The sequence below is a fragment of the Salmo salar genome, chromosome 12, assembly GCF_965601325.2.
Source record: "Salmo salar chromosome 12, fSalSal1, whole genome shotgun sequence".
Classification (NCBI taxonomy): Eukaryota; Metazoa; Chordata; class Actinopteri; order Salmoniformes; family Salmonidae; genus Salmo; species Salmo salar.
The window spans coordinates 46,670,673-46,695,426 of record NC_138302.1 but is presented as its reverse complement, the minus strand read 5'-3'; the positions used below and the strand labels follow the sequence as shown (position 1 = coordinate 46,695,426).

Below are 24,754 nucleotides of genomic sequence, written 5' to 3'. Positions count from 1 at the left end.
CATAAATCAAGCCTGCAAATTGTAGGTGAGTTAAACAGGAGCAATAAAGGCTTCCTTACAAGAGTGGTAACTCTGTTTTGTTTAATTTATTTATGTGGGCGTAATTATGGTGGCAGGAGTGCGTAGTGCTGAGCGCCAGGGAGGGAGAGCGGGAGCAGGCGTGACACCCAACACTACATCTACTGGCTCCACAACACCCCATTTTAGTTTGAAGTACTTTGTTCTCTTGGTTTGTTTTAAAACTGGCAAATGGGTTTTCAAAGTTCTCAAAACGATATTTTACAGCAGATGTAGAGGGGTTATCCATAGGCATAACTGACAAAGCATCTTGTTTAATTTGGGAGTGCAGCCCAGTAGTAAGCTCTTCTAAATCACACACTACTGTTGACACAACACTATTTGCAACACCACTAGCTTGCAACTTGGCAAGGATGCAGGCACACATATCTTTAGCAAGACTCTGTCCATTCTTCTCAAAACAATCAACCTGAGAGGGCCCTTCTAAGCTTAATGCATCAACTACTTGACCAATATCCATATGAACACTATTCAAATGTTTTCTGAATCCTGAGTATGTTGAAAACTTCCGTCTACCACCATCTTGAGCAGACGTTTTGTCCTCACTCTATCACACCAGGGGCCTCTTGTTGTGCCTTCATCAATGTTGTAGATGGTTGTGAGCACAAATGTGTAGAAGTTGACAAAAATCATACGTCAGCTTAAAGAAAAAGTGGGCTTTGAACAGTTCATCAAACGCGCGCACACACAGGCCACTAGTTGCTTGGCAGGGAACAAGCCTCGTCTGCCACGATGTAGTAGCTGTCAATCTTGCTCTGTCTTCTTCCGATAGCAAGGAGGTATGGCTGTCGACCATGGCTCCCATCAAGATGGTCTTCAATGCTGCAGCATGACAGCAAAACACAAAGGGCCTTTAAGAGACTCTCCACATGTTAAGGCAAGGAAGAGAATCCAAAAAAATAAATTACACAACAATTACTGTATCATCTGCCCTTATGAAAGTGCACTAGTCTGCCCACAGCCTAACTGGCACTGATCTTGGTCCTCTTCCCTCCTGCTGGTGGTGGGAGGAGATGAAGCAGCAGTGAGGAGGACATATTGTCCCTGTCTGAGGGCAATGAAACAGAGAATCCACTTACCGATTTCGCTGCCATTCTCTGTCAGTATTTCTGCAGACTTCAGGAGGCGACGCAAATCAGTGGTTGTAGTAGTCAGGGATTTTGCCAGTTTGATGACATTAGGCTTTAATAGAGTTCCACTTTTCAAGGAGCTTAGAGGATGTTTCATAGTCGAACATCAGAAAAAGACCTGATTCACCAAAACAAAGTGGATCAACAACTTTATGACCAACACAAAATCATGTTCTTAGACAAATAGCCTGTAGTTCTGATTCAAATCAAATTTGATTAGTCACATGTGCCGAATACAACAGGTGTAGACCTTACAGTGAAATACTTACTTTTGAGCCCCTAACCAACAATGCAGTTAAAAAAAATACGGATAAGAATAAGAGATAAAAGTAAAAAGTAATTAAAGAGCAGTAGTAAAATAACAATAGCGAGACTATATAGGGGGGTACCGATACAGAGTCAATGTGCGAGGGCACCGGTTAGTTGAGGTAGTATGTACATGTAGGTAGAGTTATTAAAGTGACTATGCATAGATAATAAAAACAGAGAGCAGAAGTGATGTAAAAGAGGGGGGGGGCAATGCAAATAGTCTGGGTAGCCATTTGATTGGATGTTCAGGAGTCTTATGGCTTGGGGGTAGAAGAGGTTTAGAAGCCTCTTGAACCTAGATTTGGCGCTGCAGTACCGCTTGCCGTGCGGTAGCAGAGAGAACAGTCTATGACTTGGGTGGCTGGAGTCTGACAATTTTTAGTGCCTTCCTCTGACACCGCCTGGTATAGAGGTCCTGGATGGTAGGAAGCTTGGCCCCAGTGATGTACTGGGCCGTTCGCACTACCCTCTGTAGTGCCTTGCAGTCGGAGGCCGAGCAGTTGCCATACCAGGTAGTGAAGCAACCACTCAAGATGCTCTCGATGGTGCAGGAGTAGGACCGTTTGAGGATCCATGCCAAATCTTTTCAATCTCCTGAGGGGGAATAGGTTTTGTCGTGCCCTCTTCACAACTGTCTTGGACCATGTTAGTTTGTTGGTGATGTGGACACCAAGCAATTTGAAGCTCTCAACCTGCTCCACTGTATTCCCGTCGATGAGAATGGGGGCGTGCTCGGTCCTCTTTTTCCTGCAGTCCACAATCATCTCCTTTGTCTTGATCACGTTGAGGGAGAGGTTGTTGGCCTGGCACCTCCCTATACGCTGTCTCATTGTTGTCTGTGATCAGGCCTACCAATGATGTGTCAACGGCAAATTTAATGATGGTGTTGAAGTCATGCAGTCATGAGTGAATAGGGACTACAGGAAGGGACTGAGCACGCATCCCTGAGGGGCCCCTGTGTTGAGGATCAGCGTGGAGGATGTGTTGTTACCTACCCTTACCACCTGGGGGCGACATGTCAGGAACTCCAGGATCCAGTTGCAGAGGGAGGTATTTAGTCCCAAGGTCCTTAGCTTATTGATGAGCTTTGAGGGCACTATGGTGTTGAATGCTGAGCTGTAGTCAATGAATAGCATTCCCACGTAGGTGTTCCTTTTGTCCAGCTGGGAAAGGGCATTGTAGAGTACAATAGAGATTGCATCATCTGTGGATCTGTTGGGGCAGTATGCAAATTGGAGTGGGTCTCGGGTTTCTTGGATGATGGTGTTGATGCGAGCCATGACCAGCCTTTCAAAGCACATCATGGCTACAGACGTGAGTCCTACGGGTTGGTAGTCATTTAGGTAGGTTACCTTAGTGTTCTTGGGCACAGGGACTATGGTGGTCTGCTTGAAACATGTTGGTATTACAGACTCAGACAGGGAGAGGTTGAAAATGTCAGTTAAGACACTTGCCAGTTGGTCAGCGCATGCTTGGAGTACACATCCTGGTAATCCGTCTGGCCCTGCGGCCTGTGAATGTTGACCTGTTTAACCTGTTAGGGCTAGGGGGCAGTATTGACACGGCTGGATAAAAAAACATACCCGATTTAATCTGGTTACCACTCCTACCCAGTAACTAGAATATGCATATACTTATTACATATGGATAGAAAACACCCTAAATTTTCTAAAACTGTTTCAATGGTGTCTGTGAGTATAACAGAACTCATTTGGCAGGCAAAACCCTGAGACATTTTCTGACAGGAAGTGGATACCTGATGTGTTGTATTACCTTTAAACCTATCCCATTGAAAAACACAGGGGCTGAGGAATATTTTGGCACTTCCTATTGCTTCCACTAGATGTCACCAGCCTTTACAAAGTGTTTTGAGTCTTCTGGAGGGAGATCTGACCGAACAAGAGCCATGGAACGATGATGGCCCATTAGACACCTGGCGCGCGAGTTCATGTTGGGTACCCTCGTTCCAATACGTTATAAAAGAGTATGCATTCGTCCACCTTGAATATTATTCATGTTCTGGTTAAAAAAGGCCCTAATGATTTATGCTATACAACGTTTGACATGTTTGAACGAACGTAAATATATTTTTTCCCCTCGTTCATGACGAGAAGTCCGGCTGGCTTAGATCATGTGCTAACAAGACGGAGATTTTTGGACATAAATTATGAGCTTTTTTGAACAAAACTACATTCGTTATGGACCTGTGATACCTGGAAGTGACATCTGATGAAGAGAATCAAAGGTAATGGATTATTTACATAGTATTTTCGATTTTAGATCTCCCCAACATGACGTCTAGTCTGTATCGCAACGCGTATTTTTCTGGGCGCAGTGCTCAGATTATTGCAAAGTGTGATTTCCCAGTAAGGTTATTTTTAAATCTGGCAAGTTGATTGCGTTCAAGAGATGTAAATCTATAATTCTTTAAATGACAATATAATATTTTACCAATGTTTTCTAATTTTAATTATTTAATTTGTGACGCTGACTTGACTGCCGGTTATTGGAGGGAAACGATTTCCTCAACATCAATGCCATAGTAAAACGCTGTTTTTGGATATAAATATGAACTTGATAGAACTAAAAATGCATGCATTGTCTAACATAATGTCCTAGGAGTGTCATCTGATGGAGATTGTAAAAGGTTAGTGCATCATTTTAGCTGGTTTTATGGTTTTGGTGACCCTGTCTTTGAATTGACAAAACATTACACACAACTCTTGTAAATGTACTGTCCTAACATACTCAAAATGTATGCTTTCGCCGTAAAACCTTTTTGAAATCGTAAAACGTGGCTAGATTAAGGAGATGTTTATCTTTCAAAGGGTGTAAAATAGTTGTATGTTTGAAAAATTTGAATTTTGACATTTATTTGGATTCAAATTTGCCGCTCTTGAAATGCACCTGCTGTTGATGGAGTGCACCACGGGTGGCACGCTAGCGTCCCACCTAGCCCATAGAGGTTAAAGGTCTTACTCACATTGGCTGTGGAGAGCGTGATCACACAGTCTTCCGGAACAGCTGGTGCTCTCATGCATGTTTCAGTGTTATTTGCCTCAAAGCGAGCATGGACGTAGTTTAGCTCGTCTGGTAGGCTCGTGTCACTGGGCAGCTTTCGGCTGTACTTCCCTTTGTAGTCTAATGGTTTGCAAGCCCTGCCACATCCGACGAGCGTCAGAGCTAGTTTAGTATGATTCGATCTTAGTCCTGTATTGACCGTTCGTCAGAGGGCATAGCGGGATTTCTTATAAAGCTTCTGGGTTAGCAACAGCTCCTTGAAAGCAGCAGCTCTAGCCTTTAGCTCAGTGCGGATGCTGCCTGTAATCCATGGGATCTCGTTGGGGTATGTAAGTACGGTCACTGTGGGGACGTCATCGATGCACTTATTAATGAAGCCAATGACTGATGTGGTTTACTCCTCAATGCCATCGGAAGAATCCAGGAACATATTCCAGTTTGTGCTAGCAAAACAGTTCTTTAGCTTAGCATCTGCTTCTTCTGACATCTTTTTTTATTGATCTAGTCACTGGTGCTTCCTGCTTTAATTTTTGCATGTAAGCAGGCATCAGGAGGATAGAATTATGGTCAGATTATCCAAAATGGAGGGCGAGGGAGAGCTTTGTATGCGTATCTGTGTGTGGAGTATATGTGGTCCAGAGTTCTTTTTCTTCTGGTTGCACTTTTAACATGCTGATAGAAATTTGGTCAAACGGATTTAAGTTACCTGCATTAACCTCTATGGGCTAGGTGGGACGCTTGCTCGTCAAATCAAATCGTCCCACCTACGCAACAGCCAGTGTAATCCCGTGGCGCGTTATTCACATTCCTCAAAAATGCAAAAACTTCAATTTTTCAAACATATGACTATTTTACACCATTTTAAAGACAAGACTCTCGTTAATTTAACTACACTGTCCGTTTTTAAAAAGGCTTTACAACGAAAGCAAAACATTAGATTATGTCAGCAGAGTACCCAGCCAGAAATAATCAGACACCCATTTTTCAAGCTAGCATATAATGTCACATAAACCCAAACCACAGCTAAATGTAGCACTAACCTTTGATGATCTTCATCAGATGACAACCCTAGGACATTATGTTATACAATACATGCATGTTTTGTTCAATCAAGTTCATATTTATATCAAAAACCAGCTTTTTACATTAGCATGTGACTAGCATGTGACTAGCATTCCCACCGAACACTGTCGGTGAATTTACTAAATTACTCACGATAAACGTTCACAAAAAGCATACATTATTTTAAGAATTATAGATACAGAACTCCTCTATGCACTCGATATGTCCGATTTTAAAATAGCTTTTCGGTGAAAGCACATTTTGCAATATTCTCAGTAGATAGCCCGGCATCACAGGGCTAGCTATTTAGACACCCAGCAAGTTTAGCACTCACCAAAGTCAGATTTACTATAAGAAAAATGTTATTACCTTTGCTGTCTTGTCAGAATGCACTCCCAGGACTTCTACTTCGATAACAATGTTGGTTTGGTTCAAAATAATCCATTTTTATATCCAAATAGCGGCGTTTGTTCGTGCGTTCAAGACACTATCCGAGAGGGTAAATAAGGGTGACGAGCATGGCGCAATTCATGACAAAATTCTAAATATTCCATTACCGTACTTCGAAGCATGTCAACCGCTGTTTAAAATACATTTTTATGCCATTTTTCTCATAAAAAAGCGATAATATTCCGACTGGGAATCTGCGTTTAGGTAAACAGACGAAAGAAAATAAAGCATGGGGTCGACTCGGGCACGCGCCTAAGCCCATAGTACTCTGATCGGCCACTTGCCAAACGCGATAAAGTGTTTCAGCCAGAGGCTGCCTCGATATCGTTCAGCTTTTTCCCGGGCTCTGAGAGCCTATGGGAGCCGTAGGAAGTGTCACTTTATAGCAAAGATACTCAGTCTTCAATAAAAAGAGCCAAGATGAAACACAACTTGTCAGACAGGCCACTTCCTGCATGGAATCTTCTCAGGTTTTGGCCTGCCATATGAGTTTTGTTATACTCACAGACACCATTCAAACAGTTTTAGAAACTTTAGGGTGTTTTCTATCCAAATCCAACAATGATATGCATATTCTAGTTACTGGGCAAGAGTAGTAACCAGATTAAATCGGGTACGTTTTTTATCCGGCCGTGTCAATACTGCCCCCTAGCCCTAACAGGTTAAAGTCACCGGCTGCTAGGAGCACCGCCTCTGGGTGAGTCTTTTCTTGTTTGCTTATGGCGGAATACAGCTCATTCAATGCTGTCTTAGTGCCAGCCTCTGACTGTGATGGTACGAAGAATACAGATCAAAACTCTCGGTCAGTTGTGTGGTCTACAGCTTATCATGAGATACTCTACCTCAGGCGAGCAATAGCTCAGGACTTCCTTAGATATTGTGCACCAGCTGTTATTTACAAAAATACATAGTCCCCCGCTCCTCATCTTACCAGACGCCGCTGTTCTATCCTGCCGGTACATCGTATAACCAGCCAGCTGTATGTTGATATTGTCATCATTCAGCCACAACTCAGCAAAGCATAAGACGTTAGTTTTTATTGTCCCGTTGGTAGTTTAACTTCTCTAGGGTAGGGGCAGTATTCTGACGTCTGGATGAAAGGCGTGCCCAAATTAAACTGCCTGCTACTCAGGCTCAGAAGGTAGGATATGCATATTATAAGTAGATTTGGATAGAAAACACTCTAAAGTTTCTAAAACTGTTTGAATGATGTCTGAGTATAACAGAACTCATATGGCAGGCAAAAACCTGAGAAAAATCCAACCAGGAAGTGTGGAAATCTGAGGTTTGTAGATTTTCAAGTGATTGCCTATACAGTATACAGTGACTTAGGGTTCATTTTGTACTTCCTAAGGCTTCCACTAGATGTCAACAGTCTAACGTTGTTTTAGGCTTCTACTGTGAATATGGATAGAATAAGAGCTCCTGGAAGTAGATGAGTGAGAAAATGACATGAGCTCAGAGGCGTGCACTCACGTGAGAGTGAGCTGTGTTCCTTTTCTGAAGACATTGGAATTGTCCGGTTGGAATATTACTGAAGATTTATGCTATACATCGTTTGACATTTCTACGAACGTAAATATAACTTGACTTTTCGTTGTGACATTTTGCGCGCACTTCCTGCATTTGGAGTAGTGGACTGAACGCGCGAACAAAAAGGAGGTATTTGGACATACATTATGGACTTTATCGAACAAAACAAACATTTATTCTGGAACTGGGATTCCTGGGAGTGCATTCTGATGAAGATCATCAAAGGTCAGTGAATATTTATAATGTAATTGTCATTTCTGTTGACTCCAAAATGGCGGGTATCTGTATGGCTTGTTAGCACTGTACTCAGATTATTGCTTTTTTGAAATCTGACACAGCGGTTGCTTAAGGAGAAGTGTATCTATAATTCTTTATCAACATTTATGATGAGTATTTCTGTAAATTGATGCTCATTCACCGGAAGATTTGGGAGGCAAAACATTTCTGAACATTACACGCCAATGTAAAATGGGGTTTTTGGATATAAATATGAACTTTATCGAGCGAAGTCATATGAGTGCCATCTGATGAAGATCAAAGGTTAGCTGTATTTCTGGTTTTTGTGACGCCTCTCCTTGCTTGGAAAATGGCTGTGTGGTTTTTCTTGTTTAGGTGCTGTCCTAACATGTTATGCTTTCGCCGTAAAGACTTTTTGAAATCGGACAATGTGGTTGGATTAATGAGAAGTGTATCTTTAAAGTGGGATATAATAGTTGTATGTTTGAGAAATTTGAATTATGAGATTTTTGTTGTTTTGAATTTGCCGCCCTGCTATTTCACTAGTTGTTGCATAGTGTCCCACATACCCCAGAGAGGTTAATCTTCCGCGTAACTTTTTTTTCTCCAAGGATTGCACGTTTGCTAGCAGAATGGAGGGAAGTGGGGGTTTATTCGATCGCCTATTAATTCTCAGAAGGCACCCCGCCCTTCGGCCCCTCTTTCTCCGCCTCTTGACGCAGATCACGGGGATCGGGGCCTGTTCCCGAGGAAGCAGTATATCCTTTGCGTCGTGCTCGTGAAAGGATTCTGCTAGTCTGTGGTGAGCAATCGCAGTCCTGATATCTAGAAGTTATTTTCGGTCATATGAGACAGTAGTGGCAACATTATGTACAAAATAAGTAAAAATACAATTTTAAAAACAATCGGCTGGGGGCACATAAAATGTCTACCTTCTTCTCCGAAGCCATCTCCTTGATCCAAGACATACTACATCATTCAGCAGTCCTTTGATGTCCAGAAACCTAGTTAATACTGAGGACATCTATGCTTCTGTCTGGAATATAAACTAGCGCTTGGCGACACTGGAACTCCTCCATCTTCTGATAGATTTGTTTTTCATCGGCCGAGTGGACAAGGAATGATATCGCCTGCTTGCAAGCATCACCAACTAGCTGGTAGTCCAGGTCAGGCTTCCTCCTATGAGTTGGGCCTTCCGACTGGGGTGAAATACTCGAAGGGTCGAAGTGTGGTCTTCCTTCCTTCAGGCGATAATTCAGATATGGCCCGTGTCAGGATCATATAAGTGTTCCTAAGATGTGGGAAAAGGTGACCAACATGATATTCAAATCATTGTTATTTTTAGACTTGATTCTATAACGGTTTGATGACCCTTTCAGTCCACAGAACAAGTGTCAAAATATTAAAGCTAGCATGCTCTACCAACACTTACATAGCTTTTGACAGGAAAGCGATCTCAATTAGGGAAATAGGGTCACAATTTCCAAGAGCATAACATTCTCTCTGTTGATGAGTGGGAAGCCTCATGCTCAAAAACAGTAAAGCATACACACTCCAAATATGTTTAGCCACATATTTGTTGAGGAAGGTACAGTGTCTTATTACAGCCTCATAATGCCAAAAAACATTAATGTATAGTTTGATTGTTTTGATCGATTGTTTGTGGTCAGATTGGTTAATGAGAAGCTAACCCATGCATCTCTTTCATGTGGCTGACTAAGATAGCAATCATCTCTCTCCTGGTTCTGTGGTCCAATGTTTTGGTTGTCTGGTATTCATCTAATACGTCTTGCCACCATGTCTACTAGTCAGGGCATCTCGGACCATCTATTAAGACAAGAGAAAAGTTAAATTTAGGGTTGTTTTATGCTGTCAATCTCCATGAAGAGCAAACACAGAAATGTGACCATCAACATCCAATATCAGTAATCATTATATCTCTTTTACTGCTGTGGAGTCGGAGGCCTCATCTCCTAAGGTTGTGTTAGCCTTTTTAGACAGTCTTTCTGGAGATCTCAGGTCTGTGTCTGTGCACGAACTAGGTGTCGAACAGCCTGCAGGAGATCTTCAAGATCTTTGATTGTGAGGCAGAGGTCTGGATTGGTCTCAATCAGTTCCAGCAGGATATCATACTCCACCTCAGTTTGTGAATCATCAAAACTTTGTATTTGTGCTGCAGAGGGCAGTCCAAACCTATTTTGGACTACAAAAAAAGAGAGACTAATCAGAATACAGGGAGATAAGCCACCTAGGGGGCAACAGAACGGGTCTGACCCAAATCAAGCCCAAGGGTTCAATTAAGAAAATACAGACTGCTCATATATTCACCTTGATTGATGAAATCCACATTAGAGAACCCAAGCTGCAGCAACTTCATGAGCTTCGTGCATTTTTGGTATTGGACCGTCACCAACATGTTACACTGCACTCCTGCAAAATGCAATTACACACACATCATATTTAAGTTAAATTTGGTTGCAAACATTGTATGGTGTAGCTGTACATATAGGAAAAAAAACACAAAATTCCCCCTTATACCCTCTCCCCTTTGTGTTCCCTGCAGTGGATCGACCATTTGTTCCAAATACCACTTTAATGATGTAACAGGTGTCTGCCTGCCTGCAGATCTGGGGCTTGGCAAGGCAATATTCAAGTGAAATCAACCAACAAAACTAGCTAGCTATCTAACTAGCTCCAAACAGTTACCAAAACTCAACTCTATAGGAAAGAAACTCCCCGATGCATTTCAAGCCGTATTGGCTTGGACACAATGTCTGATCTGTGATTAACAAGCACACACCACAGACATGGTGACCGAGGACAACCCTATCACTTTTGGCCATGTGCGCTAAATAGCTAACGTTAGCGCTAAGTTACAATATTAGCCATGTTGTTACCCTCACTTTCTGGCTGATCACACCCCAATTAACACCATGCAACTGATGCACCACTAATGTTAGTTGGCCTCGAGAACTCAACACGCACATGGTTGAAATCACCTAACGGTACAGCCTGACTGATCCTTTTGGATTTTGATTCATTTTCTCAAATCTAAAAAAGTTTCCTAATTTTAGCGATCCAATGAAGTTGAGACAAAGTTCCCACTAACATTTAGCTTGATAGCTAATTAATCTAGCGCTAACATTACTAGCCACGTTAGCTAACTAGCAACCTACATCTAAACTTTGCAGATGTAGCTATATCTACAAACAAAGATCTCAACCATTCACTTAGCCGATATAACAAGTTTGGCCATCAGCTAACTCATACATTTTTTTACTTATTACTGCGCAATGTCGTCAATTAGATGAAAAGGAAGTTAAGTTAAAACCGGAAGCTCAATGAACACTGCTCGGTGCAACGACCCAACCACTGTACAGTAACTCTCACCTGTGAGTTATACACTGCTCAAAAAAATAAAGGGAACACTTAAACAACACATCCTAGATCTGAATGAAAGAAATAATCTTATTAAATACTTTTTTATTTACATAGTTGAATGTGCTGACAACAAAATCACACAAAAATAATCAATGGAAATCCAATTTATCAACCCATGGAGGTCTGGATTTGGAGTCACACTCAAAATTAAAGTGGAAAACCACACTACAGGCTGATCCAACTTTAATGTAATGTCCTTAAAACAAGTCAAAATGAGGCTCAGTAGTGTGTGTGGCCTCCACGTGCCTGTATGACCTCCCTACAACGCCTGGGCATGCTCCTGATGAGGTGGCGGATGGTCTCCTGAGGGATCTCCTCCCAGACCTGGACTAAAGCATCTGCCAACTCCTGGACAGTCTGTGGTGCAACGTGGCATTGGTGGATGGAGCGAGACATGATGTCCCAGATGTGCTCAATTGGATTCAGGTCTGGAGAACGGGCGGGCCAGTCCATAGCATCAATGCCTTCCTCTTGCAGGAACTGCTGACACACTCCAGCCACATGAGGTCTAGCCTTGTCTTGCATTAGGAGGAACCCAGGGCCAACCGCACCAGCATATGGTCTCACAAGAGGTCTGAGGATCTCATCTCGGTACCTAATGACAGTCAGGCTATCGCTGGTGAGCACATGGAGGGCTGTGCGGCCCCCCAAAGAAATGCCACCCCACACCATGACTGACCCACCGCCAAACCGGTCATGCTGGAGGATGTTGCAGGTAGCAGAACGTTCTCCACGGCGTCTCCAGACTCTGTCACGCCTGTCACGTGCTCAGTGTGAACCTGCTTTCATCTGTGAAGAGCACAGGGTGCCAGTGGCGAATTTGCCAATCTTGGTGTTCTCTGGCAAATGCCAAACGTCCTGCACGGTGTTGGGCTGTAAGCACAACCCCCACCTGTGGACGTCGGACCCTCATACCACCCTCGTGGAGTCTGTTTCTGACCGTTTGAGCAGACACATTTGTGGCCTGCTGGAGGTCATTTTGCAGGGCTCTGGCAGTGCTCCTCCTGCTCCTCCTTGCACAAAGGCGGAGGTAGCGGTCCTGCTGCTGGGTTGTTGCCCTCCTACGGCCTCCTCCACGTCTCCTGATGTACTGGCCTGTCTCCTGGTAGCGCCTCCATGCTCTGGACACTACACTGACAGACACAGCAAACCTTCTTGCCACAGCTCGCATTGATGTGCCATCCTGGATGAGCTGCACTACCTGAGCCACTTGTGTGGGTTGTAGACACCGTCTCATGCTACCACTAGATTGAAAGCACCGCCAGCATTCAAAAGTGACCAAAACATCAGCCAGGAAGCATAGGAACTGAGAAGTGGTCTGTGGTCACCCCCTGCAGAACCACTCCTTTATTGGGGGTGTCTTGCTTATTGCCTATAATTTCCACCTGTTGTCTATTCCATTTGCACAACAGCATGTGAAATGTATTGTCAATCAGTGTTGCTTCCTAAGTGGACAGTTTGATTTCACAGAAATGTGATTGACTTGGAGTTACATTGTGTTGTTTAAGTGTTCCCTTTATTTTTTTGAGCAGTATATTAGCACAGAGGGTGTAAAAACAACTCTTAACACTAAAATGTAACACCATGAAAATCAACACATTAACACTGGCAAATTAACTGTAGGAAACACCTTCATCCACAACTCAGGGATGAGACATTTACTGTAACCATTTCACTGAGACAACACAATGAGCAACTCACCACCAACTCGTTCCCACCACAGAATGGCCTCTTCTCCATTGCCATGTTTTTAATAATGCATGAAGACCAAGTCAGTGCTACCCGTCTCTCTTGAGAAATGTCAGAGGTGAACGGTGAGGAAGGTTGAACAGAGCACTTCCTTATACGTCACGCCGCTTCAAGCGAGGAAGGAAAATAACCCCTAATTGCCTCCCAGGTAAATTGATAAGCATACGGATGAACCCCACATACCTTATAGTCATGGCTCCGCTGCCCACACCATAATTCCATCTGCCTCCACTCTCACTCAATTTGTGTGCCCATTATAATGATGAACGAAGCTATATCATTCCATGCTTCAAAATTGGACAAAGTCTATTATATACTGTTTATTTTAATTACAACTAGGGAGCGGTATTCTCCTTTTCCAATTATTGGACTTGTCCATGGTTTTGCTTTCAAGTGCAGAAGCTCGGATTAAGAAGCTTCACATTAATGTAAGCACATGCAAATTCTCATCTATTGAGAGTGGTATGTTAAACCACATCTCGGAGTCACCGACTTTCAAGGAGCCTCTCAAGTGAGCCTCAGGATATGTTCTTGGGTGGTGCATGGTACACGGTGTGGTCCTGAATAGAAAGAAATGGGCATTTGGTTGATGAAATTAAAGTAATATGATGTGTCTTATACACTGAATCCACCTTGTAGCTGCCGTTTTGCCAATTGCAATTTTTGGGCCATTCACATCAAGGCATGCACATGCATAAAAGGAAGTTGGCATGTACATTTCCATGCCTTGGCAACCTGTTTGTTTATCTGACATTATTTAGCAATCCTTCTGGCACTGTCATGTCATTGGATGTGCCACATTGATTGGTCATTTTTGTTTAGTAGCTTAGCCATGAATGTCCACCTCAAACAGCTAAAATTGTGAATAATTTTGGACAAACAAGTATCAAAACAGGTTTGAATGTATGCCACATAAAATAGTGAAGAACAAATACCAAATGAGTGTTTTGCATTACAGAGGACATGTGCATGACATGAAAAAGGGAACTAACATCCTCGGCAGGATTGGCAAATCAATGTGAACCTTAAATATGCTATCCATTTTGAGGACAATTTATCGTAGCAAGGCAAGCCATAGTGAGAGTGCATACTTCTACACTGAACTATATAAAAATAAGAGCAAAGCATGCAACAATTTCAAAGATTGAAATAAATTCATAAGGCCCTAATCTATGGATTTCACATGACTGGGAATACAGATATGCATCTGTCGGGGTGTGGATGCAATGCGACATCTCCTTAGCATAGAGTTGATCAGGCTGTTGATTGTGGCCTGTGGAATGTTGTCCCACTCCTCTTCAATGGCTGTGCGAAGTTGCTGGATATTGGTGGGAACTGGAACATGAGCATCCCAAACATAGTCAATGTGTGACATATCTGGTGAGTATGCAGGCCATGGAAGAACTGGGCCATTTTTAGCTTCCAGGTATTGTGTACAGATCCTTGCGACATGGGCTGTGCATTATCATGCTGAAACGTGAAGTGTTGGCGGCGGATAAATGGCACGAGAATTGCCTCAGGGTCTCATCACGGTTTCTCTGTGCATTCAAACACACCTACTCATTTGAGGGTTTTTCTCTTATTTTTACTGTTTTCTACATTGTAGAATAATATTGAAGACATCAAAACTGTGAAATAACATATGGAATAATGTAACCAAAAAGTGTTCAACAAATCTAAGTGTTATATTTTAAGATTCTTCAAAGTAGCCATGCTTTTGACATTCTCTACATGATTCCATATGTGTTATTTCATAGTTTTGATGTCTTCACTATTATTCTACAATGTAGAAGACAGTAAAAATAAAGAAACCCTTGAATGAGAAGGTGTCCAAACTTTTGACTGGTACTGTATAAGGTAATAGTTGCAGGCGGGAATAGCTCCCTAACTATAGAAAAGCTATGCAGCATTAGAACACATCCCATAGGATATTTTATTGACTTGCCTTGTTAAATAAAAGGTTAAGAAGAAATTCTTATTGACAATGACGGCCTAGGAACAATGGGTTAACTGCCAATATCAGGTGCTAGGGCACCCATTCATTTGACCATGAATCTTCAGGATGGACATCACTGATGAAGTGGCTACATTTCCACAATGCTGGCTGGACAACTTTTCTTCCCAGGCAGGATGACTACTCTCAAAACATGTCTTGGGAATATGCTGGATAGGGCAGATTACGCAGTCAGCAGACGATTATGGGCCAGATCTGGTTGTTTGGCAGCACATGCTGGCACTGCAACGTGTCATATCGGCTAGATCTGGTCCAAATGTGGAAGCTACAACCTGGAGTAGGTTTGAAATGTTTCTTATGGCTCAGCTCAGGCTTGAGATATGTAGCCTTAACAAGTTCCCGCAGTTGATGGGCCACATTTCGAATCAAATTTTGTCACATGTGCCGAATACAACAAGTGTAGACCTCACCGTGAAATGCTTACTTACAAGCCCTTAACCAACAGTGCAGTTCAAGAAGACTTAAGAAAATATTAACTAAATAAACTAAAATAAAAAATTATAAAAAGTAACAATAAAATAACGAGGCTATTCACAGGGGGAGGCGGTACCGAGTCAATGTGCGGGGATACAGGTTAGTAAAGGTACATTTGTACATGTAGGTAGGGGTGAAGTGACTATGCATAGATAATAAACAGCGAGTAGCAGCAATGTACAAAACAAATGGAGGGGGAGTGACAATGTAAATAGTCCGGTGGCTATTTGATATGGCTTGGTCTGAGTGTTTACCGGGCTATGTCACCGCCAACAGCACCACCTCACACTGACCTTTTCATGGCGAAGATTTGGTTTAGGTATGGTAACCAATATATGATAAGTAGTAAAAATGTAGATGTGGGTCAGATTTGGGGCGATAATAATTTTGACGTCTGGGTGGTCTGTAAGTTAATGTCAGCCTGGGCTCACAGGGTTACTCTAATTAGAATTGGCACCATCCCCTGAAATGCCAATTCGAGGGCATATCGAACTAATTCTGGTGTCTCTGTGTGCATATGATGACATCGAAAAGAATTGTCTTTGGCTTTCTGAACGCTGCTTTTGAACAAACCCCTGAGGGAGTTCCTGCATTGTGGCAGCTGAATTTCCGAAAAACATTTCAAAATATTACTTATGACAGTTGATGTCAACCTAGGTGAACCAATGGCCTGGAGGGAAGCATCATCTAACAGCATTGGTGAGGCCCATGATAGAGCAAGCCTAGAGAAATAGGGGCTCAAGGGCATCTACAATGAGACACGTGAGAGGATCAAGCTATCTTTCAACTGTGTAAACTAGTTAAGATTGTCAGCTTTTTTTCTGGAGCAGAACAGGGATTTTGCCAGTTCTGAAATGAGGGAAAAAAGGATAGAGAGATAGAGAGACAGCACGGCAAGCCCCATAAAGCTTAGAGCTAAAACAGCAGCAGACATGTGGGAAGGGATATACTTCTATAAAAACCTTGAACCAATATAGCTATCAGAATTAAAGTAAAGAGTACAGCACCACTGTACTACAGAGGTATCTAATTATTGTATTAACCTTAAGATATTGCTAGCGACATTATAATATGTAAAATTAATAACCAATGAGTAAATATATTTAATGTTTTTGCTTCTGAATAATGAAAAGTATTTGAGTGCTTATTTACCTTAGAAAAAGCGTATTTACCCAATACATAAAAGATTCAGAACAAAAACATATTGCATTTTCCAAATGTAATCCTCACAGGCTCTCAATGCAGGCTTTTGTGCATTGTGGGATCTGGGAGGCATCCTGAAAGCACAGATAACCAGCCTTTTATCTTTCTCCGACTGGCAAGATTGCTGACATTATACAACATGATGAACTGTAAAATAATACAATTTACACACAAGCCACGGGAAGAGAGAGACAATAACAGCCCTTTCTCCATAGCAGACAGATTACAGCATCCATAGCGCTTATGTTCTTTTTTATTCAAAGTGACAGAGGTGCAGTAGAGGTATAGTCTCAGCACTAACATGGAGTGCGAGTTGAATCAGTACTTTAGCTATGGAGTCAATGTCTATGGTTCTTAAAGAACTTAATGGTGAGGTCTTAATATAGCCACATCAGTTCTTTGTTGTGATATGCAAAAGCCGACCTAATAAAATATTAAATAGTATAAATAGTATAGTGTGTATACTATACTTGGTCTTTGTGCCTATAGATCAAAACAAATTGAAAACTGTTGCGGATATCAGAACTACAAAATGAGCAGCATATTGTGAGCTATGGCAAGCAAGGTTGTGTTAAGATTGTCCTATTCCTTTAAATCGACATGAAAAAAAACATGAAATCATAAAGTTCCACAATCTTGCCCTTGTGTTGTGAATGGTGTTCTCAGCTGTGTAGTCTAATCTAACATCATCTCGTAAGTGATGCGGCATGATTCTTTATACGAACTGGAGTGTTCAGGATCCAATTAAAAGGACAAAGTTGATATCTGTCACTCTTCTACTATAATGTTTCCCATTAACAAAACAGACACTCGACCCCGCTTGTATAAGAACCTAACATACAGTACCAGTCAAAAGTTTGGACAGACCTACTCATTCGAAGTTTATTTTTTATTTTTACTAGTTTTTACGATGTAGAATAATAGTGAAGACATCAGAACTGTGAAAAAACACATATGGAATAATTTAGTAACAAAAAAAACGTTAAAACAAAATATATTTTAAATATTTGAGATTCTTTGAAGTACTCACACTTTGCCTTGACAGCTTGGCGCAGTCATAGCATTCTTTCAACCAGTTTCATGAGGTAGTCACCTGGAATGCATTTCAATTAACAGGTGTGCCTTGTTAAAAGTTAATGTGTGGAATTTCTTTCCTGATTTGCTTAATGCGTTTGAGCCAATCAGTTGTGTTGTGACAAGGTAGGGGTGGTATACAAATTATAGCCTTATTTGCTACAAGACCAAGTCCATATTATGGCAAGAACAGCTCAAATAAGCAAAGAGAAATGACAGTCCATTACTTTAAGACATTTAAGTCAGTCCATCTGGAAAATGTCAAGAACTTTTAACGTCTCTTCAAGTGCAGTCGCAAAAACCATCAAGCACTATGATGAAACTGGCTCACATGAGGACCGCCACAGGAAAGGAAGATGCAAAGTTACCTCTGCTGCAGAGGATAAGTTCATTAGAGTTAACTGCACCTCAGATTGCAGCCCAAATAAATGCTTCACAGATTTCAATTAACAGATATATCAACATCAACTATTCAGAGGAGACTGTGTGAATCAGGCCTTCTTCGTCGAATTGCTGCAAAGAAACAACTACAAAAGGACACCAATAAGAAGAAGAGACTTGCGCCAAGAAACACGAGCAATGAACATTAGACCGGTGGAAATCTGTCCTTTGGGCTGATGAGTCCAAATTTCAGATTTTTGGTTCCAACCGCCGTGTCTTTGTGAGACGCAGAGTAGGTGAACGGATGATCTCCGCATGTGTGGTTCCCACCGTGAAGCATGGAGAAGGTGGTGTGGGGGTAATTTTCAGGTGACTGTTAGTGATTTAGAATTCAAGGCATACTTAACCAGCATGGCTAATACAGCATTCTGCAGCAATACACCATCCCATCCGGTTTCTACTTAGTGGTACTATCATTTGTTTTTCAACAGCACAATGACCCAACACACCTCTAGGCTGTGCAAGGGCTATTTGACCAAGAAGGAGAGTTAGAGTGTTGCATCAGATGACCTAGCCTTCAATGACCCAACCTCAACCCAATTGAAATGGTTTGTGATGAGTTGGACCGCAGAGTGAAGCAAAAGCAGCCAACAAGTGCTCAGCATATGTGGGAACTCATCCAAGACTGTTGGAAAAGCATTCCAGGTGAAGCTGGGCAAGAGAATGCCAAGAGTGTGCAAAGCTTTCATCAAGACAAAGGGTGGCTACTTTGAAGAATCTCAAATATAAAACATTTTTGATTTGTTTAACACTTTTTTGGTTACTACATGATTCCATATGTGTTATTTCATAGTTTTGATGTCTTCATTATCATTCTACAATGTAGAAAAGTCTAAATGAAGAAAAACCCTCAAATGAGTAGGTGTCCAAACTTTTGACTGGTACTGTATGTGCTAATTGATTTATGTTTTCTAGACGTTCATTTGGTGGCGGTTTCAGTGGTAATGGAAGTATTAGCTAATACACAAGGAATTTTTCTTAGCTCAGGGCTATCCTTAGCCATGGGTGAAAATTTTCCCAGGGCTAGCTTACCCTACTTTCACACAAGCATATGTTTACCCAGGGCTATCTGAAAACTAACTTTTCTGAAGTAGAATATTCAAAATTACATGACAACAGAACATAAGTTGGTGCTAAGATTGCTTCTGAGCTGGTCCATCTAGCCCTGGTTTTAGGTTGGCGCTATTTTACTTTAGAATGTGCAAATGTTAACAGTCACTTAGCCCCAGGCTAAAATCTCTCTTAGCCCAGGGCAGTATGAACACGGCTATAGGTCCCAGGGTCTCCAAAAATCCATTATTACACATATCATACAGCTGGTAAGGCTCCATTCTTTCAAAAGTCTTCAAGCAAGAAATTTAACTATCTGGAAGTTAATGATAAAACGAGACATGATTTGTTTAATAAACTCAAGTTTAATTACTGTCCATCATATAAATAAATAAAGTTTCAAAATGGCAAAGGTCGTGACGTGACTGTCAATAATGCGATGACTTATCTTATCAATTAACTATGTTTAATTGATTAAATTAATCATGTAACAATTAAGTCAGTAACTTGAGGCATTATGGGAAAACTTATTTACCGAGTTACCATCTCCAGAATTAACCTCTTACAAGATAGATAAGTCACTTAATGTATTTTTACCTCATAGTCTCATTCTGAACATCGTTGACTTCAAATCTGCACAAACCCTAGTCTACATGCCTTAGTAAATAAATAATACAATTTATGTAAGCCAACTAACGAAAGTCACACAGTTGGCCAGTCCTCCTCTGGCTGTGCCAGGTTGAGATTATAACAGTTTATGGCCAAGATGTTCAAATATTCATAGATGACCAGCAGGGTCAAATAATAATAATCACAGTGGTTGTAGAGGGTGCAACAGGTCAGCACCTCAGGAGTAAATGTCAGTTAGCTTTTCATAGCCAAGCATTCAGAGTTACAAACAGCAGGTGCGATAGAGAGAGAGAGTCGAAAACAGCAGGTCCTGGACAAGGTAGCACGTCCGGTGAACAGGTCAGGGTTCCATAGCCCCAGGCAGAACAGTTGAAACTGGAGCAGCAGCAGCACGACCAGGTGGACTGGGGACAGCAAGGAGTCATCAGGCCAGGTTGTCCTAAGGCATGGTCCCAGGGCTCAGGTCTTCCAGGAGGGAGAGAGAGAATTAAAGGGAGCATAGTTAAATTTACACAGGACACCGGATAAGAAAGGAGAAATGCTCCAGACAAAAACAGACTGACCCTAGCCCCCCCCCCCCCCCCCCCCCTCGACACATTGCAGCATAAATACTGGGGGCTGAGACAGGAGAGGTCAGGAGACACTGTGGCCCCGTCCGACGATACCCCTGGACAGGGCCATGCAGAGCTGCCTTAGTCTTCTTCACTCGTCGAATTTCAGAGGGTCTTGTAGTTTTAGACCATTTGTCATGTATTCCGCTCACGCTGCATGTACACTGGTCTAGTAATTTTAAACCATTTTACACGCCAGTAGCAACCCGGCATGTTTTGGTCCCTATTTAAATAGCAACCATTTCAACATGTTGCCACTGCTACACGTTTTCTTGTCTAATGTAAATTTCGTTGAGTCCTTTTATAAGCACTCTGGCAAAAGGGGCGTTCCATCCTTTTGGCATAATGTCTGCACTCACGTGGACGTGATTACTAACTGGGAAAAACTTTACATGAAAACACTCATTTAGTAGGCTAAAAATCACATTTAATCTTCTCATAAATAGATTCATATTTAATAATATAAGTTCTACAACATTTAGATGTAACTCTGACATATACATTGTGAAAGCTCTTAAAGTTACCATGTTTCAGTTATACCGTCTTTAATCACAAAATCAAACGATACGACAATCATTGTTTGGATCCCCACCGACCATTTCCCACATTCTTTATATGTTTGTTTAGAAATATTGTTTCATTATCTACTTTTGGATGATGAAGTTCTTTGGGCAAGAGTCTCTCTATACCACTCAGACATTCCATTCTTGGATACTGGCAAGAGAGAGAGAGAGTTCACGACCAGATGTTAAAGTCCTAGAACCGGCCCCACTCCCCCTCTTTGGTGGGCGAGAGGGGGGCTCCCTTTGATCCTCACTCAGGAGGGAAAGTCATGAGTGTCATGGTTTTTCAATCAAGAAATAATCAAGTGTAAGTGATAAAACAAGATGTCGATTTATTTAAACCAAAACCTCTGAAATTAAGTAAAGTTATATTCCCAATTCTAAATCATCTAAATGAACTGTTGTGCATAACTCTAACTGCCTACATGCCTGCAACCTGGCATCAGGTTTTGCCAAGTCTTGCATTTCATAACTCAAGTAAAGAAATAGGTTTGTTTTTCCTCTTTCAAATTAGCTTTATTTTTCATGTGCCTTCAAAAAGTAAATAGTGCTGCCCAGACTTTAGGCATATTTTGATGAATATGTTCTACAGTACATTCATATTTCCACAATGCTTTATCAATTGTCATGATCAATTCCAATGAGAAAAGAGTGGGACTTTAATGTCACCACAGAAATCCCCCAGAGCACTGTCAATCACCTTTCATCCGTGCTCATAACAAATGAAGGTCCTCATGTTGCACTTGGACTACAGGGGAAAATCTGTGATTTATTACAACACATGAATATGTTTGAATGTACAGCCCATTACTGAAAAATGGCCACTGCTACCCCAGTAAAGACGCTCATTTATGGGTGGAAAGTGGACTGACCAGGAGTCCTGGGAGAAACGGAGATTCTCCCTTCGGCAGTGCTTACTCTTTAACCTTCTCCATTGGATTAGTCATACGGAAGTATACTTCTGACATTTCTCTGAGGAATTCATTAAGAGCCCAGAACAACCCCGTCTCCTCTCCTATGACTAATGGCCCGGTGTTCATAGGCAACAGTGTAGAGGATTCTAGGCTATGACATCACATCATCTGGTGCTGTCATCTTGGCACTATGATTAATAATGAATGGGCCATCTTCTTACATCACAATTAGACCTGACCACATCCAATCTCGCCTGACCACATATGGTTCCATTTATCTGTTCTTATGCATATTTCAAGTCACATATACACAGAACAAAAATATAAATGCAACAATTAACGATTTTAATGAAATACAGTTTATATGGAACTCAGTCAATTGAAATAAATATGTCCTAATCTATGGATTTTACATGACTCGGAATACAGATATACATTGGTCGGTCACAGATAACTTAAAAAAAAAGTAGGGGTGTAGATCAGAAAACCAGTCAGTATCTGGTGCGACCACCATTTGCCTCATGCAGCGCGACACATCTCCTTCAAAGAGTTGATCAGGCTGTTGATTGTGGCCTGTGGAATCTTGTCCCACTCTTCAATGGCTGTGCAAAGTTGCTGGATATTGGCGGGAACTGAAACACACTGTCATACATGATCCATAGCATCCCAAACATGCTCAATGGGTGACATTTCTGGTGAGTATGCAGGCCATGGAAGAACTGGGACATTTTCAGCTTCCTGGAATTGTATACAGATCCTTGCGACATGGGGCCGTGCATTATCATGCTGAAACATGAGGTGACGGCGGCAGATGAATGGCACAAGAATGGGTCTCAGGATCTCATGGTATTGCTGTGCATTCAAATTGCAATCGCTAAAATGCAATTGTGTGCTTTTTCTGTAGCTTATGCCTGCCCTTACCATAACCCCACTCTGACATCAGCAAACCGCTCGCCCACACAATGCCATCTTCCCAGTACAGTTGAAACCAAGATTAATCCATGAGGAGTACACTTCTCCAGCAGCCATCGACGGTGAGCATTTGCCCACTGAAGGCGATTACGACACTGAACTGCAGTCAGGTCAAGACCCTAGTGAGGACGACAAGCACGCAGATGAGCTTCCCTGAGACGCTTTCTGACAGTTTGTGCAGAAATTCTTTGGTTGTGCAAACTCGCTGATTCATCAGCTGTCCGGGTGGCTGGTCTCAGACGATCCCGCAGATTAAGAAGCCGGATGTGGAGGTCCTGGGCAGGCGTTACACGTGGTTTGCAGTTGTACTGCCAAATTCTCTAAAACAACGCTGGAGTTTGCTTATGGTAGAGAAATGAACATTCAATTATCTGACAACAGCTTTGGTGGACATTCCTGCAGTCAGCATGCCAATTGCACGCTCCCTCAAAGCATCTGTGGCATTGTGTTGACAAAACTGCACATTTTAGAGTGACCTTTTATTGTCCCCAGAACAAGCTGCACCTGTGTAATGATCATACTGTTTAATCAGCTTATTGATATGCTACACCTGTCAGGTGGATGGATTCTTTTGGCAAATGAAAAATGCTCACTAACATGGATGTAAACAAATTTGTGCACATAGAACATTTCTGGGATCTTTTATTTCTGCTCATGAAACACGTGTTTTGTTTCCCAGCATGAAAACAAAATAACGTCACTAACAGAAGGAGGAACTAACAAAGAGTCACTGACAACCAAAACGAAAAAGGTAGGGTTTTAGGAGGAGTTCTGATAGACTCATATATGGGTCTTCACTGAAAGTTGCACAGCAACAACTAGGACCGAAGACACTCACCATGAGCTCCTACTAAATTTACCCACTAAGGAGGCAGACAAAAGAAAAAGCTACACCAAACTTAGACAGCAAGCAAACCAAAAAGTGGAGCAAACCAAAAACAGGAAAGATCAGATCAAATCAAATCAAGGATTGTACTTTTAGATGTCAAATGGGGAGCGCCAACTAAAGATGTTAACACTCTACATCTCTCAAAACAACTGGAGCATTGGACCAGCCATTATTAAATAGCACCTGGGCCAGCACAGGTGAAACCCCTTCCCACTAATGAGATAGCAACCAGCACAGACATAACACATACCGACTAACAAGGTGACACCAATTTGTGCGCCCTACGTGCTAACGTGCTAAAACTCCAAACATAAATAGAAAAACCAAAACCTGTAACACATGAGACCAACACTTAACATGTTGGTTTATATTTTTGTTCAGTATACTTCTGGCCCACAGTCAAGCCAAATATTTGATTATCAGAATTATATTTACTGATCAATATGACCTTGAAATAAAGACATGTACTACATTTTGGAAGTGGATATTCAGCCATGAGATTGTGATTAGTTTAAGGTAAAATAGGAATTGGTTAAGTTCAGGGTTAAGATTAGGATCACGTTTACAATTAGGGTTAAGTGTGGTGTTAGGCTAAGTGTTAAGTTTAAGATTAGGGATAGGGATCTGTCAGCTGAATGTACACTGTCTAACACTTTCCAATGTCCTGACTCAACACTCGAAAATGAAAAGTGAACTTTGAGCTCACCATGAACCTACAACTCCTTTGAAGCATAACCAGAAATGTTATGAGTGGGCCACCTTGGCCACCACCACAGACCACAAAGATGAGACTGAACTCCATATGCGACAGTATCCTCAGGTGACCATGACAATTAAAGGGCTTGGGAGTAGGGAGATACTCTGAATTCCCTTAATCTGCATCCTTCCATCCTCTGCAGTAATTATACC

General features: G+C 41.8%; 1 pseudogene; it reads right to left on the bottom strand.

The window, feature by feature from the left end:
* Window positions 1–549: 549 nt before the first annotated feature.
* Window positions 550–13,007, bottom strand: LOC123725646 (uncharacterized; annotated as a pseudogene).
* Window positions 13,008–24,754: the final 11,747 nt, after the last annotated feature.